This window comes from Canis lupus, chromosome 21, assembly GCF_048164855.1.
Source record: "Canis lupus baileyi chromosome 21, mCanLup2.hap1, whole genome shotgun sequence".
In the NCBI taxonomy this organism is placed as follows: Eukaryota; Metazoa; Chordata; class Mammalia; order Carnivora; family Canidae; genus Canis; species Canis lupus.
The window spans coordinates 3,237,772-3,256,149 of record NC_132858.1 but is presented as its reverse complement, the minus strand read 5'-3'; the positions used below and the strand labels follow the sequence as shown (position 1 = coordinate 3,256,149).

At 45.4% G+C, this 18,378-nt stretch overlaps 1 long non-coding RNA gene across 1 annotated transcript; it reads right to left on the bottom strand.

Annotated features, from left to right (window-relative positions):
- Positions 1 to 458: 458 nt before the first annotated feature.
- On the bottom strand, positions 459 to 8,428 carry LOC140613289 (uncharacterized). Its single transcript, XR_012014444.1, has 3 exons — positions 8,250 to 8,428; positions 7,950 to 8,151; positions 459 to 970 (listed from the first exon to the last, which is right to left on the bottom strand). It is a non-coding gene; the product is annotated as an uncharacterized lncRNA (long non-coding RNA).
- Positions 8,429 to 18,378: the final 9,950 nt, after the last annotated feature.

The window sequence follows — 18,378 nt, the reverse complement described above, 5'->3', positions numbered from 1 at the left end:
AAAAGAAAAAAGCAATCCAAAGGAAAGCAAGTAGAAGGAAGGATGGGAAGAGTAAAATCATAGAAAACCCAAAATAAGAGGTACACAATCAATCCAGACAGAAACAGAAAGAAGACAAAACGTATGGTCAATGTGAATAAGAGAGAAGATGAATGTCAAGCCTGATGCAGCACTCGATCCCAGGATCCCAGGATCATGCCCTGAGCCAAAGGCAGATGCTCAACCACTGAGTCACCCAAGTGTCCCAAGATAGTATTTTTATAGCAAAAAAGAAGAAAAAAAAGAAAGAAAGAAAGAAAGAAAGAAAAAAAATAAAAGAAAATGTCTTCCTTCAACAAACATGTGTGACACTCAAGCGAATATGTCTATTTCGCTGAGATGAACCATTCGATGCACGATTTAAGATAGTGTTTTCTTTTCTTCTTTTTTTAAAGATTTATTTATTCATGAGACACACACAAAGAGACACAATGGGGAGCCTAATGTGGGACTCGATCTGGGACTCCAGGATCATGCCCTGAACTGAAGGCAGACGCTCAACTGCTGAGCTACCCAGGCGTCCCTGAGGTAATATGTTCCATAAAGTCACCTTGAACACTAAACCACGGCTCTTAGGGCAAATACAGGGTCAGGGTCCTACCAGCCTCTGGTCACAACATTTTGTCAATACATCAATGCATAACCTTGTTTTTTGTTCGAAAACATCTGATTTCACATCTATTGTTGCTTCGTTAATATTGCTTTCACAGCCAACAGCTCATGCAAGCATCTTCACAGCTATAGGACAAGGGTGGGAGCTGCCCGGGGCTGGGAGCTGCTCAAGGGGCTCACTCTGGAGTAGGCCTGCCCCAGGCTCATCCCAACCTCGCCAAAGCCACACACCCGAGAACTTGATTTTCCTTTTCTCTGAAAGGCTGTTTCTACATTTGGATGATCTTCAGTCCCAGGTCTTCACTCTTCAATTTTGTCTCTAATGAGAAAAGCAATAAAAGAAAACAAAGTTCACCTCCGGGGCCTGTGTCATCCACATTTAAGAGAGGGACTGGGGACACTGGGTCCCCGATCTCTCCTATTCCAGGCCCACGTGTCCTTTCTCACCTGCTCAAGGACAACTCTCCAGCAACCCTTCCCCTCTTCTCTTAAATGACCGACATTTCCCCCTCCCGTCAAGACCAGCAGTGACATCCTTGTGACTACTTCAGGAGGTCAGCTCTGGGATCCCAATCACCTGACTTTCTGCAGCACCTGGCAGAGCCGAGCATGCCTTATTGCACTGCCTTCCTGTTCTCTCTGCTGGCCCTCCCTGGCTGCTGGGGGCCCAGCACGGAGGCTCTGTTCTTTTCACATCCCTCTCAGCCCGTCTGGTGGGTGTTGTTCACAATCCAGCCCTGATTCATGCCTTTCACTCCCTTACAACCAGCTTCCTACTGAGCATCTCCCCTTGAATATCTGGGAGGCAACTCAACTCAATACACCCAAAAAGAATCCTATCTACTCCCCAGATCCTCTCCTAAAGTAACTGCATCTGGCCAATGGTTCAGACCAAAATCCCTTGGACTCATCCTTGGTTCTTCCCTTTCTCTCACATTCCATGTCCAACCCACTAGCAGATCCTGTCAGTTCCACCTTCAGATAAATCCAGACTCCAGCCTCATGTCCCTGCTCTCCCTCTCCAGTTCTGGACTAGGCACCCAGTACCTGGTGCACTCTCACCATCCACTTGTCTCTACCCAACCATTCAATGGCCCCTTTAAAATAGCATTTTTTAAAAAAGATTTAATTTATTTATTTGACAGAGAGAAAGAGAGCACAAGCAGGGGGAGTGGCAAGGAGAAGAAGAGAAGCAGACACCCTGCTGACAGATTTCAGGTTGTACTACAAAGCTGTGGTCATCAAGACAGTGTGGTACTGGCACAAAAACAGACACATAATCAATGGAACAGAACAGAGAATCCAGAAGTGGACCCTCCACTTTATGGTCAACTAATATTCAACAAAGGAGGAAAGACTATCCACTGGAAAAAAGACAGTCTCTTCAATAAATGGTGCTGGGAAAATTGGACATTCACATGCAGAAGAATGAAACTAGACCACTCTCTTGCACCATACACAAAGATAAACTCAAAATGGTTGAAAGATCTAAATGTGAGACAAGATTCCATCAAAATCCTAGAGGAGAACACAGGCAACACCCTGTTTGAACTCGGCCACAGTAACTTCTTGCAAGATACATCCATGAAGGAAGAGAAACAAAAGCAAAAATGAATTATTGGGACTTCATCAAGATAAAAAGCTTCTGCACAGCCAAAGAAACAGTCAACAAACTAAAAGACAACCTACAGGATGGGAGAAGCTATTTGCAAATGACCTATCAGATAAAGGGCTAGTATCCAAGATCTGTAAAGAACTTATTAAACTCAACAGCAAAGGAACAAACAATCCAATCATGAAATGGGCAAAAGACATGAACAGAAATCTCACAGAGGAAGACATAGACATGGCCAACAAGCACATGAGCAAATGCTCCGCATCACTGGCCTTCAGGGAAATACAAATCAAAACCACAATGAGATCCCACCTCACCCCAGTGAGAATGGGGAAAACTAACAAGACAGGAAACAACAGATGCTGGAGAGGATATGGAGAAAGGGGAACCCTCTTGCACTGTTGGTGGGAATGTGAACTGGTGCAGCCACTCTGGAAAACTGTGTGGAAGCTCCTCAAAGAGTTAAAAATAGAACTGCCTGACAGATTTACCCCAAAGATACAAATGCAGTGAAATGGTAGGACTCCTGCACCCCGATGTTTCTAGCAGCAATGTCCACAATAGCCAAACTGTGGAAGGAGCCTCGGTGTCCATCGAAAGATGAATGGATAAAGACGATGTGGTCTATGTATACAATGGAATATTCCTCAGCCATTAGAAATGACAAATACCCACCATTTGCTTCAACATGGATGGAACTGGAGGGTATTATGCTGAGTGAAATAAGTCAATCAGAAAAGGACAAACATTCTATGGTCTCATTCATTTGGGGAATATAAAAAATAGTGAAAGGGAATAAAGGGAATGGAGAGAAAATGAGTGAAAATATCAGTGAGGGTGACAAAACATGAGAGACTCCTAACTCTGGGAAACGAACAAGGGGTAGTGGAAGGGGGGGTGGGTAGGGAGTTAAGGTGACTGGGTGATGGGCACTGAGGGAGGCACTTGGCAGGATGAGCACTGAGTGTTATGCTATTATGTTGGCAAATTGAACTCCAATTAAATTAAAAAAAAAAGACACCCTGCTGAGCAGGGAACCCAATGCAGGGGCTTGATCCCAGGACCTCGGAATGATGACCCGAGCCGAAGGCAGACACCTAACTGACTGAGTCACCCAGACACCCCCAAAATAGTATTTCTCCACAAATGCATGAGGATGCATTTGGACACTAGTAGGAGCCACTTTGGTTGCTGCAGGGATCGTGTTGGGCACATAGCAGCAGGTCCGGAAGAGCCCCCAGTACCTGGGAAGCCACGCAGAGATCTCTCCTGCTTCCTGCAGCACTTCCAGGGTTCTGCAGGGCATTCATGATGGTGCAAAACCTATTGGCCAATTACTTGTGCCTAGAACCGGACTGTATTTTACACTTAAAACCAAAGTTTCTTTTGTTTATGCTTAATATGCACTGGCTCTCCCAGGAATGCAGCTACCACACACAGCGAGTGGAGACGTGCTCTGCTGGCTGGGGACTTCTCTGAAAACCCCTCCCCGTGGCACAGCCCCAGAGACGGGGGGGAAACATCACTGGTGACAGTCCCATCAAACATGTACTACAGGTCTGGCAACAGATTTGGGAACAAGCGTTATCAGATTCCCAGATGAGTGAAACACAAGGATTGCACTGAATTTTATTACATAAATTTGTTCTATATATTTTTTACTGTCTCATAGCACAATGAAAACAAATCTATGCTGTGGGAAGTAACAGAATGAGGCCATTTATCTGCTTTGGTTTGCCTGGTGGTTCCCCATCGTCTGGTGGCTGTCTTCTACAGCCCTCCCCAAGCCCTCAAGAGCTCTGATGTCACCCCTTCTCTTTCCAGGCACCCACCTTCTGGGGTAACCAGCTAAGGCAAGCTCCGCGGCTTCCATGGCTTTTTTTTTTTAAGATTTATTTATTTATTTATTTATTTATTTATTTATTTATTTATTATAGACATGGAGAGAGAGAGAGAGAGGCAGAGACACAGGCAGAGGGAGAAGCAGGCTCCATGCCAGGAGCCCGACGTGGGACTCGATCCCGGGACTCCAGGATCACACCCCGGGCCAAAGGCAGGCGCCAAACCGCTGAGCCACCCAGGGATCCACTCCATGGCTTTTTTAAGTACGGAAGTGGAAGTCTGCCTCACCAGGAGTAGTGTTCCAGGGACTGAAGGGTGCAGGTTATGCTTCTGGAATGTTCCTCTACAATCTCGTCCCTGTGGTGGGTAGAAGGCCCACTCATTTGCAAGAATGACATGCTTCTTCATTTTCTCCCCTCTAAGAATCTGTCATTGTCACGGCATTTTATTCCCACGGCCATCAGGTGATTTCCTTCCCTCTCCCATCCATTCCTTCCCAAACTACTTTCCTTCTGCTGTCCACTGCACCCCGGCTCTCACTCCCTCTTCTCCTCACTGTGTGCATGTGGGTGGCTTCCAACCTCTTGTCTGAAATTTAAATTTATTCACTGTAAGTTGAGGCAAGCCCTTCCACCTACATGAAACCACTCAAAATGGGCCTGAGCACCCCACTTCTAGGGTCGTTGCAAGGACCAGTTACATTTTGAATGATGATAATTATGGTTTTATTGTAATTTGCATTTCTCTTTCTTCTTAATATTAGGTGCTGTTTAAAAAACTGTCTGCACAGGGGGAACATATTATCTCCAAATTTCATCTTCAGAGAGCATAGCGGGTGTCACAGAACATATGCTGGGAAAGGGGCCTCCGAGTCTAAGACTGCTGAGGACCTCTCTGGGGGGAAGTGGCGGGTCACCCCTCCAGTGCTCTCGGAGGCCATCCGGTCACCTCCCCACACTGCTTCTCAGCTCCAGTAGCTTATTCTGCTCTGTCACATGGGCCGGTTGCTGCTCCTCCAATGTGCCAGGAACAGTCTTGCCTCTGGGGCTTTGCACCACTGTCCCAGCTTCCTGGAGATTCCCCCCCCTCCCCGCCCCCATATCCTCACACTTCACACTCTCACTTCCTCGGATCTTTGCTCAGTACCTTCGTAGCTTTCCCCGATGCCGGGGGTCCCCCAGCACTGCCTGCCCCTCAGCTCCCCCTGCTTTTCCTGGCAGCACATACCCCCAGTGGAGGGTGGATTCATGTGACTGCTCTGCCTGGCTCATCCTCTGTCCTGCCACCCCCACACCCCCTAGAATATAAGCTCCAGGGGGGCAGGGACTTCTCTCCCATCTCTTCATTGCTGAATCCCCGGGGCTCAGATCCACAAATACCGAAGGAAGGAATGAGTATCTGCTTCACAGAATTGGCTTTAGAGTTGAATGAAAGGGTGCAGCCTGGTGCCAGACACAGGGCAACTATGAGATCCCAGCCCCATGCCTCTCCTCTGGAGTTCCTGACAGTAAAAACCCTTCAGTCGTTCAGAAGAAGCTGGGGGACTATTTCCTTGGCCAAAAAACAGTGGATATGGATCTAAGACGGGGAGTTTCGTGAACCAGACACCGCAGCCTCCAGGAAAAAGGGGAACGGGGTGGGTGGGGGTAAGGAGCGAGTCAGAGAAGCCCACCTCCCTCAGCTAAGCACAGTGGTGGGGCTGCCTCCCAGGTCACTGGGAGTCTGGGCGGCAAGCGCCACATTCACACTGCCACCATCCAGAGTTGCCACAAGTGCTACACTGACGTGCCACTTACACCTGTGGCCTCGCAAGAGACTGAAAAATAAAAGAACTACTTTTCCTTGAATAGTTCTGTTTGTTTGCTTTCTGCAAATTAATTTCAGTCTTCTAAATAAGCATATGGAAGAAGGAAGAAGAAGAAGAATTTTTAGAAGTTGAATTCCACTTGGATTTCATAATGATGACCTAGGAGCAGGGACCTTCTGGCACAGTACTTAAGGGGGTGCCTATTCTTTTTCAAGGCCCACCCTGCATTTGCACCACCCCGAGAGTAGGGACTCCGCTAAGTTTCAGAGGCCTTAGGGGCCTCTCTGGCCTCCCCCTGATCCTGGCCCCGCTTGGAAATTTATCTTTGTCTTTGTTGAGTGAAATGAGATGGAATGACTCTCTGGATGAATTTGGGACTATCCTTAATATCTGTAACCTGCTGGGGGGCTATGTATGTCCAGTGCACCCAAGGGTGAGCATAGGGCTCGGCCTGTTTCATTAAGAAGCTAATTTAACAAAGTTGAAGATATGAGGTCAATGTACAAAAATCTATTGCATATCTCTATTCTAGCAATAATCAATTAGAAAATGAAAGTTTTAAAAATGCAGTTGACAATGCAGAAAACTTACTCACCAACACCAGGGCCTCCCTTCAACATGTCTTGGGACAATTTATTTATCAAAAATATGATGTACTTAGGGATAAAGTTAACAAAATATGTGTAAGATCTGCACCCTAAAGACTGCACAGCATTGCAGAGGACCAAAATACATGGAGAGGTCACCTCTGCTCATGGATTGCAAGACTCAATATTGTTAAGATGCCAGTTCAACTTAGATTGAGCCTAGGGTTAATGTAATCCCAGTCAAAAGCTCAATAGGAATTCTATAAAAATTTGTAAGGTGATCCTAAAATTTACATGGAAATGCCAAAGTCCTAGAATAGCAAAAACAATTTTGAAAAAGGAGAATAAATTGAGAGAATGTACACTCTCGGATAAAAGAACTTACTATAAAGTTACAGTAATCAAGACAGGGTGATCTTGGTGTAAAGGTAGACAAATCTCAGTGGGACAGAATAGGGAATCCAGAAAACAATTCGATAGGAAAAGGACAATCTACTGAGTAAAGCACTAGAACAACTGCATATCTATATGAAAATGACTCTTCCTCACATTGCACAAAACACTCAACTTGAAATGAGTCATAGATCTAAACATAAAAGCTAACACGATAAAGCTTCTAGAGGGAAACAGGAAAAAAATCTTCACAACCTTTACATAGCAAAGATTTCTTAGGGAGCCCAAAGCATGAGCTAATAAAAAATTGATAAATAGAACTTCAAGGAAATTTTCAATTTCTGCTTCTCAGAGAACTTCGTTAAGAAAATAAAAAGGTGAGCCACAGGCTGGAAAAAAATATTTGTAATATATATATCTGTTAAAAGACCTGTATCCACAATATGTAAGGAACTCTTACAACTCAACATGAAGATGACATAATTTTTCAGAATGGGCAAAATATTCAAACACACGCTTCTCAAAAAAGAGATACAAAGGGTCAGTAAGTACACGAACAGATAGATCCTTGGGTCATTAGCTTTGGGGCAGATTTAAATTAAAACCCTGGTGAGACACCACACCACACCATTAAGATGGTTGAAATGGAAAAAACTGACAACCTCAGGTGTCTGCAGGGATGAGGTCCAGGTGGAACAGCCACTGTCGAAGACAGCCTGGAATTTTCTTACACAGTCAAACACACACTAACCAGTAATCTCACCTCTGTGTATTTTTTATCCAAGAGAAATGGAAACATACGTCTACCGAAAAAAGTGTACTTAAATGTGCATAGCAGTTGTATTCCTAATAGCCGAAACATGGATCCATCTCACAGATAGGATGCCGAGCAAGAGAAACTAGACACAATTGACTGCACAAAGTATGATTACATTTATATGAAATTTCAGAACCAAACTATAGTGACAGAAAGCGCGAATGGTCCCCTAAGTCTAGAAGTAGGTGTGGGGGGTATTAGCGATAAAGATTGGAGAGTGAGAAGAGTGTTCTCTACCTCAATTGCAGTGGTGGTTACAAGGGCATATATACTTAAGTAGGTGCTTAAGATACGTGCGTGTCATTGGTGCCTGGGTGGCTCAGTCGGTGAAGTGTCTGCCTTCGGCCCAGGTCATGATCCTGGGGTCCTGGGATTGAGTCCCTCATCAGGCTCCCCATGGGGAGCCTGCTTCTCCCTCTGCCTATGTCTCTGCCTCTCTCTGTGAATAAATGAATAAATAAATAAAGTATTAAAAAAAAGAAAAAGAAGAAGAAGAAGAAGCCCTGAATCCACTATGTTCCTCCTTGGCTCTCAGACCTTCTGTTCCCTTTTGTTCCTACAGGATAAAGCCTGATGTCCTTGGCTTGACCTTCAGGGCTTCTTGTCATTCCTTCCCCACATAGGCCATCTGATCCTCATTTGCCTGAATATCACGGTCACCTCCCCTGCTCAAACCCATGGGACCCTTGAGGATGAGTCAGCCTCTGAGTGCTCCCTGGGCCCTCCCTTATGACCCCATGAGGTCTCACAATGCCTACTTCCCCTGCATCACAGCCAGGCCATGAGGCCCATGAGGGCAGGGTCACCAAGAAGGGATTTCACCACTGATCAATCTCAGAATCAAGAAAGGTCAGAGTAGAGAGGTTTTTATAAAAGGATTTCTTTGGAGAAAGCTGGAAGTCCCACCTGCCTCCAAGTGCAATGAGAGAGGGTAAGGGTAAGGAGTGTCTCCCTCCCACCTCAAGCCAGGGGAGTCTGGGCCTCCCACAGAGCTTGATGGGTGACCTGGCTGTTGAGTACACAATGAAGATGAGACTGTGGAGCTCCCCTGGCCCACTGACGAGCTGGGACCAGCCTGCTTCCCAGAGTTGGTCCAGGCAGAGGAGGATGAAGGCCACACAGGTGGGGGCAGATTGGAGTCCCACAGGTCAGCTGGAATAGCACACAGGCCTCACAGGGGTGGGATTCAGGTGGGCTGCTTAAGTCTTAGGACGTGAGAAGAAAGTGAGCAAGCAGGCCACTAGAGGACATCTCCCTGGAGAACCCCGGCCCTGCAGTCTCTCAGTCACTCAAGTTAAATCCCAGCAGATCTCAGAGCTCTTAGGATGGGACAGCTATGCTGGGCCTTTCCTACCCCACAGCTGTTCCCTGGCCTACTGCCAGCTGCAGAGGGGAGAGGACAAGGCTGCTGTTCAGACCTCCTTGCTGCTGCCCATCATCAGCCAGCCTGCAGTCATGATGTGTCTTGGGTGGGAAAAAAAAACAGGACCAATACACGGGACTGGGAACCTTGAATTTCTGACTTGAGATCTTGCTTTAGACTTAGAGTGACCATAGGACATTCGTCCCCCAAGAGTGATTGGAAAAGTCATGGGGAAAAAAAAAATAAAAAAAAAAAAAAGGAAAAGTCATGGGATCACCCACATTTTCATCTCCCACTGCACTGGCTGAACAGTGTTCTCCCAGAATCCATGTCCACCCAGAACCTCAGAACATGACTTTATTTGGAAATAGGGTCTTTAGAGCTGAAATCAAGTTAAGATGAGTTTAAAAGGCTGGACCCTAAATCCACTGGCTGGTGCCCTTATAAGGAGGTGGGGGTGGGTGGAATTGGGCCACAGACATGCACAGAGGGAAGGCGGGTGAAGACACAGAGACATGGGTTAGGAGGCCACATGCTGACAGAGGCAGAGACAGGAGAGATGCATCTAGGAGCCAAGTGATGCCAAGATCACCTGCAGCCTTTAGAAGCTGGAAGAGGCTGGAAGAGGCTGGAAGAGGCAGGGGAGATGAGAGAGTATAAATTGCTGTCATTGTGAGCCTCTGGTTTGTGACACCATCACAGCAGCCTTGGGAAACTAGGGCTCACTCTCACCCTCAAATGTTAGCGTCCCGCTGGCTTGTCCAGCAGCCCAGCCGACTGCAGGCCATGCTGTCAAAGAGCACTGCCGAGCCTCACTGGGCCACTGGACAGAGGAGAGCCCAAGTGTGGGGCTGCCTGCCCACAGTTATAGAGCAGCTAGAGGAATAGTTACTGAACCAGGCATGTCAAGTGCAAAGCCAGTGCCTGCTGTGTCAGTCTTCTGCACAACAGTGTCCCTCTTGGGCTCTCCTCCCCACGCTGGAGCTGAGGATTCAGAGACAATATTGCCAGCCCCTGTTCTGCTCCTAGGGGCTGGCCCCAGATGTCCCATGACACTCTCTACATCCAGATTGGGCTCATTGACGGGAATACATCTAAAATACCGGGGCTTAAAAAGTGCCCTTTAATCTAATTAAAATCCCACCAGCCACAAAGCTGATGCTGCTCCAGGCAATGTCCTCTGTGGCATTGCTAAAACCACATTCCCCCTCTCATCCCGGTGGTAAGTATGTCTCTGGTTTCTTTTTACCTATTCATTTGTACTGGGCTCCCATGTGCTTTAAACTCCAGACCTGGAGGTAATCAGCCTACTGGGAGACTCTTCCAAATGCCCGTGTGGACCTGGGTTTCCCCAAGCAACTCTTCATCGACTCACTGACACCGGTGATTGCCAGATAATGCCCAGAGCAGGGAAGTATCACCAGCTCATTAGGGGCCTGGGTGTGGCCTCTTGTCAGGCTTGGGTACCAATTCTCTCCAAGTCAGAAGTGTGTCTTGCAATCAAATTACTGCCCAGAGCAGATGAAAATGGATTTGAACTTCACAGCTAAGCTAAAAGGTCATCCTTTTTCTATCTCAGAATATATGCACTTGGGAGGCCTGGGTGTTTCAGTGGTTGAGCAACTGCCTTTGGCTCAGGGCGTGGTCCTGGGGTCCTGGGATGGAGTCCTGCATCAGGCTCTCGGCGGGGAGCCTGCTTCTCCCTCTGCCTATGTCTCTGCCTCTCTCATTCTGTGTCTTTCATGAATAAATAAATAAAACCTTACAAAAAAAAAAAAGAATGCACAGTTCTATTTCCCTTACGGATATCAATGACTTAAGATTCTGTGTCTTTTTCTTTCTCATTTATTTTTATTATTAATGTTAATAATACCTTTCATGCAGCCTACAAAGAGCTTTCTAAGAGAGCAGGGCTGTCCTCGTTTTATAGACGAGATCCATGCAGCTGCCTGCTGGGAAATGTCCAAATACCCTGGGGCTCTCATCTCCAATTCAGCGCCCCCCCCCCACCCATACAGCTTCCTCCTGAAGAAGCTAATGAATGAAAATTTGTACTGAAAGAAAGTCAAGGCTCCACTTAATGAAATCACTTTGGGAAATCGGTCAGAATCTATGAACCAGAAGATTCCTCCAAGGAGGATTCCTCTGCCTCCCAAAGGCTTGGGATTCTGGGAGAGACTCCGTCAGTGACATCTGTCCCTCCTCCCAAACCAATTAACAGAAGCCCAGCCTGTGTTCGTGCCTTGCCCACTCCTGAAAGATTCCTGGTGTGGACCGCAGTGGAACGCCATGTCTACATCCCATCCCCCAGCCTCGGCCAGAGTCCTGGCTCTTGGGAGAAGTAGAGACTGGAGAAATCTGGAGAGCCCCAGTTCCACTGTCCACTCACTGTCACAGGCTGGGTTGTACACCCAAAGTCACATGTTGAATCCCTAATCCCCCTACCTCAGGATGTGCCTGACTGTATTTGGACACCTTAGAGGAGGTGAGAAAGTTAGAATGAGACCATCAGAGTGGGCCCCAGTCTAGTCTGACTGGTGTCCTTATATGAAGAGGAAAGTTGGATCCCCAGAGAGACACCAGGGATGGACGGGGACACAGAAAGTCCATGTGAAGTCATGGCGGGAGGGTGGCCATCTTCAAGTCAGAGAGAGCGGCCTCAGAACAAATCAGACCTGCCAACCCCATGATCTTGCACCTCTAGCCTCCGGAACTGTGAGAACATAAATGTCTGTTGTTTGAGCCTCTGGCTTATGGTATTTGGTTACGAAGGCCCTTGCAAACCAACATTTGAACATCCACTGCCTCAGGCTTCTGATCTGCCAAAGGGATGACTTCCTGTCCTCTTGACCTCACAGGGTCAATGTTGAGGACACAACGACTGGGGTCATGGACAACAAAGCCTTTTGTAAGACACATGGCACCAAACACCCGGGAGACTGGAGAGTAGGTTGCCTGTGGGCACCAGGTCCAAGGCTAGGATCACGCACAGAACATCTGCCTCCAGCTTGAAATGAGCCTCTAAAACCAATATGGTCTTTCAGGGACTAATTTTTACAAAAACCCTAAAAACATCCATTGTCTTGGGTTCAACAATGCCACCTCTAGAAGACAAGCATACGAGTGAACTAATATGGGAAAAAAATGTTCATCCCAGGGTTGCTTATGATGGCAAAAAAAAAAATTCTAACAGGTAATTGGTCAAGGCACAATCATATACTAGAATAATTTGCATCTATTAAAAACTATGTGGTAGAAAAAAATTTATCAGCATGCAAAATGTTCATAATATATTGCTAAACAGAAAAAAACCCACCTGGCAATAGAACCATGTACAAAAAACAAATACCTTTGTAAGATTCTACCTGTATCTATCTGAATATATATATACATAAGGAAGAATAGAAAATACATCAAAATACTAACATTGGACAGGTGATTATGGATTTGGGGGTGTACTTTCCAGGGGCATTTCTACATTCTTCCATTTTTTTGCACTGGACTAGCATTACTTTGTTTTTAAAAAGTAGTAACCACTATTTTATTTTATTAAAATTTTATTTATTTGTTCATGAGAGACACACAGAGAGAGGCAGAGACACAAGCAGAGGGAGAAGCAGACTCCCTGCGGGAAGCCCGATGCTAAACTAGATCCCAGGACCCCGGGATCACTCCTTGAGCTGAAGGCAGGCACTCAACCACGAGCCACTCAGGTGTCCCTTTATTTATTTTTTTAAAGATTTTTTTAAAATGTTATTTATTTGACAGAGAGCACAGGTAGGCAGAACAGCAAGCAGAGGGAGAGGGAGAAGCAGGCTCCCTGCTGAGCAGAGAGCCTGACATGGGGCTCGATCCCCAGACCCCAAGATCATGACCAGAGCTGAAGGCAGACGCCCAACTGACTGAGCCATCCAGGTGCCCCAACCACTATTTTAATAATAAATAAATAAAGGGCACCTGGAGTCCAAACAGTAAAAGTCTTATGGGTAAATGAATGACATTTATATGTAATAACAGGAGACAGAAATCAAGTCCTAAAGATGGAGAATTTGCCCCCCTCTGTACATGCTTGTTCCCTACAGACGCAAAGGGAGCTTTGTGCTGATCTTGGTATCAATCAATTACATGAGCACCTACTATGTGATCAGCACCATATTGACAAGTAAATTGCATGGTCCTGCTAAGGAAAAGCCTTAGTAGTGATTCTCATCGAGGGGTGGGACAGGACACCCTCCACCCCTACTGGAGGTGTTCGAAAACATGTGGTGGCATCTTGCCCACCAGTGCCTGAGAAAGAACAGCCCTGAGCCTGGTGCATGGGCTGAGACAGCAGTGGGACCCGTTCAGAGAGGCTCTGAGGACAGTGGAGAAGGGAAATCCTTCCCTGGGGCAGAAGGATATTTTGGAGGAGTGTCTGATTGGCCACCGTGAGTGGAAGGATGGATCTGCTCTCTGTCTGACTCCTGGGCAGAGGCTCATGATTTGGCTCAGTGGTCAGTTTGAGAGCAAATGTGTGAGATTTTTTTTTAAAGATTGTATTTATTTACTTAGAGCGAGTGTGAGCAGGGGGAGCGAGAACCTTAAGCAGACTCCCCACTGAGTGCAGAGCCTGACGCAGGGCTACATTCCACAACCCTGAGATCATGACCTGAGCCAAAATCAAGCGTCAGATGTTTAAATGACTGAGCCACCTGGACACCCTGAGACCTTTTTTCTTCCATCGAGTGCAATGGAATGACTGTTCTATGTCTCCCTCAAGTTCACATGTTGAAACCCTAATCCCAGTTTGATGGTTTTTGGAGGCTGGTCCTTTGGGAGGTAATTGGGTCATGAGGGGGAACCTTCAAGTGACCTTATAAGAAGAGGCCAGAGAGCCAGCTCTCTCTTCCATGTGGGAATTCAATGAGAAGTCAGCAGTCTGCAACCAGGAGAGGGCCATAACCAGAACCCGACCATGCTGGCACCCTGACCTCAGATTTTCAGCCTCCAGAACAGAGAGAAATAGATTTCTATGATCTAAAAGCCACTCAGTCCATGGTACTTTGTCATAGGAACCTGAACGAAGACATGAACCATCCGGCGCCAACAGGTGTCCTGAGATTCCATTCAATTCTGACTCTGTCTACCTGAAGTTAGCATCACATTCCAAAGTTAAAGGGCTCAGTCCCACAGGACTGCCACCACCTCAGACCCCAGTCACAAGTCTGAGCCTCTCCTACTTCTGACTGGCTATAAATCGAAGTTTCCCACAACTCCTTCTGCAGGTTTGATATTTGCTAGAACAGCTCACAGAACTCGGGAAGGCACTTTGTTTACTATCATTGGTTTATTACAAAAGATACAACTCTGAGAGAGACAACTGCAAGACATGCAGAGGGTAAGGTGTGGGGTGGAGGGGTGCAGAGCTTCCACGTCCTCTCCAGCTGAGCCACCCTCTTAGCACCTCCAGGTGTTCACCAACCCAGAGGCTTCCCAAACCCCACCACTAGGGGTTTTTATGGAGGCTTCATCATCTAGGTGTGATCAATTGTTTTTTTTGTTTTGTTTTGTTTTATTTTTAATTTTTATTTATTTATGATAGTCACCAAGAGAGAGGGAGAGAGGCAGAGACACAGGCAGAGGGAGAAGCAGGCTCCATGCACCAGGAGCCCGACGTGGGATTCGATCCCGCCCTGGGCCAAAGGCAGGCGCCAAACCGCTGCGCCACCCAGGGATCCCGATCAATTGTTAATTCAATTTCCCACCCACCTCTCCTTCCCAAAGGTTGGGGGAGGGGTAGAAGTTCCAACCTTCTTTCTTTTTTAAGATTTTACTTATTGATTTATTTATTTGAGAGAGAGATAACGAGAGAGAGCACGAGCAGGGAGGAGAGGGAGAAGCAGGCTCCCCACTCAGCGGGAAGCCCCACACAGGTCTTGATCCTAGGACCCCAGGACCATGACCCCAGCTGAAGGCAGACATCTAACTGACTGAGCTACCCAGGTGCTCCAAGTTCCAACCCTGTAATCAAGGTTTGGTCATGTTGGTGACCAACCCCCATTGTGAAGCCATCTAGAGATCCGGCAAGAGTCAGTCCCTTAAAACAAAAGATGTTCTGGGGCACCTGGGTGGCTTAGTGGTTGGGCATCTGCCTTTGGCTCAGGTCATGATCCTGGGGTGCTGGGATCGAGTCCCGAGTCGGGTTCCCCACAGGGAGCCTGCTTCTCCCTCTGCCTATGTCTTTGCCTCTCTCTCAGTGTCTCTCATGAATAAATAAATAGAATCTTAAAAAAAAATAAAATAAAACCAAAGACATTCCTAGCACTCTGGTAATCCCAAGGAATTTAGGAGCTCTGCGTCAGGAATGGAACTGGGGATAAAGATCGAACATATATTTTTTATTATGCCACAGTCGGGGATAAGAAAAAGTGTGGAACATGGGTCTCAAGGACGTCTAGGAAAGGGGTACACAGATACTCTGAGCCTTGCAAATGTTCACCAAAGGCAGTCATGACAGTGTAGGCTCTCAGGAAGCAGGTGGGAAGGGCTCCAAACTGAAAATCTAAATTTGCTGCCAAGCAAGTTGTTTCTCACATGGATAAATTTTATAGTACACTCTGGTGGTGCAGAGCAGAGAATTTGTCTGGGTAAATATGGTTATCGATCCTCCCAAGCAACACCAAAGAAGCCAGATGGTTTAATTTACAATAAAATTTAAATTCACTGGTAACAGGATATATTGTTCAGTGAAAATGTTCGTATAATTAGCTATCCACTTAGAACGGAACAACGCTGAATGTCTACCTCACACCATAGACACACAAAAATCCTCATCAAGTCAATATTCATGCATACATATTCGCAGATATAATGGTGATATGAAATTTAGAGAGTGTGTTTATAAGTTTGGGGTGAGTAGAGCCTTTCTAAGCACAATAGGCAAACTCAGAAACCAAAATAGGAAAGGCTCAAGTATTTGATTACATAAAAACTTTAATTTCAGTACAGCAAAAAACATTATAATTACAGTTAAAAGATAAATGACAGATGGGAGAAAATATTTGTAGCATATTTATTTATTCATCATTCAACAAACATTTTGCAAGTACCTACTACGTCCAAGGCACAATGCTAAATGCTCATAAAATTATTTTTAAAATATACACAAATTTGGGGCACCTGGGTGGCTCAGCAATTGAGCATCTGCCTTTGGCTCAGGTAGTGATCCCAGTGTTCTGGGATCGAGTCCTGCATCAGGCTCCCCACAGGGAGCCTGCTTCTCCCTCTGCCTATGTCTCTGCCTCTCTCTGTGTGTCTCTCATAAATAAATAAATAAAATCTTAAAAATATATATACACAAATTTGCATTGTTATTAAAAAGTTTAATATATGTGACTAAACAAAGGGTTTATATCCAAAATATGTGAAGTGATATACTTAAAAGAAAACATTGAAAATAAACTACAAACATAAATAACAAAATAAAAATAAATAAATAAACCACAAGGGGCACCTGGGTGGCTAAGTCGGTAGGGCATCCAACTCTTGATTTTGGCTCAGGTCAAGGTCTCAGGGTCGTAGGATCAACCCCTACATCCAAGCCCAGCATGGAGCCTGCTTAGGATTCTCTCTCTCCCCCTCCCCCTGCTCCTCCCCATCCCGCTCATACACACACTCTCTCTAAAAAATAAAATAAAAATAAAAACAACAAAAACTGAAAGTAAAGGGACACATACAAAAAATATTTAATATAATATGTTAGGATTAGTTTTGACTGCATATAAAAAGTCAAAAAAGCAGTAGCTTAAACACAATAAAAGTGTATTTCTCTCTCACATAGAAAGGCATAGATGAAGGCCAGCCAGAAATGGAACAACAGTTCCATTGTCAACAGGGACCCCGTACCTTCCTTCTGTTCCACTACTCCAGTATATGGTGCCATCTTCAAGGCAACCTCACATTCCTAGATGGCTGCCAGGGTTCCAGCCATCCAATCAGCATTCCAGGCAGCAGAAAGGGGAAAGAAGGACAGAACAAAAGTGCACCCTCCTTACTGGATTGACTCCTGCAAGCAGCCTTTCCGTCCTGCCAACATCTCATGGGCCACACCCCGCTGCAAGAGAGGCCACTTAATATAATTTTAGCCAGGTGCATTTTCACCACAAGTACAGTTTAGCTGTGCTACTAAGAAAGAATGGGAAAATTTGTACCAGATGACAACTAGAAACTTTTGCCACAGTAGACAAAGACTAACAACAAAAGCTGGCCCGACAATGTTAAAATAAGAATTTATGGCAGAAAGCATTATTAAGCATCATAAATAAATATACAACATAAAGTTATTCGATCATCCAAATCATGAATTTGCATGCACCTAACAATATAACTTCAATATGCACAAAGCAAAAACTCACTTATTTACAATGAGAAATGGAGAAGCCACAGGCATGGAAGACTCTGATACTCGTCTATCAGAAACCACTAGAACAGGCAGATAAAAAAAGTAACAATTTATAATGTCTGAATGACATAATTCACAAGCTTAATCTATTTTATATATTCGGACGCAACAAATAGACAATATTCATTATTTTCAAGCACACACTGAACATATGTAAAAATTGACCATTCATGAGGTCCCAGAGGAAGTCTTAAGAAATACTGAAAAATCTATAACTCATAGGCCACAATCTCTGAGCACAGTGCAGTTAAACTGGAAAACCACTACTTAAAAAAAAAAATTTAGCCCCACTCATTTATAAATAAGAAATAAACCTTGGCAACTCTAATTATAAAGGAACCTACAAATACATGACAAAATACTGAGAATTGGGTGTTGATAAAGGTACTGTTTTTCAAAATTTGTGGGATGCAGCTAAAGTGCACAGCTACTTAGTTCTAAATTTATACCCTTAACTGTGATACATTTTTTTAAAAAACAACAAAGATTGAAGACAATGACTGAAACAGTTAACTCAGAGGCTAGAAAAATATTAAACAGAAAACCAAAGAAAGTAGAAGGAATGAAATAAAAATGGTAAAAGCAAACCTAATGAAATAAGAACTTTTAAATACTGGACATAATTAGTGTCAGGGGAGACCGTATTCCCTGCTTATGAGGCTTCCTTCCAAGGGGAAGGAGAAACTAGTCAGGCCTCTGTGCTCTCCCTCCCCCACCTTACACCTGCTGGGGGACAGGAGCCCCTCCCCTGGTTGGACACAGAAGCTAAGCATGTATGAAACCACCTCTTCTCTGCCCTTCTCTTTCAATCTATCTTTCCCCTCTGTCCCCACTCCAGCCAAGAATATGTTCACTATTGTCCT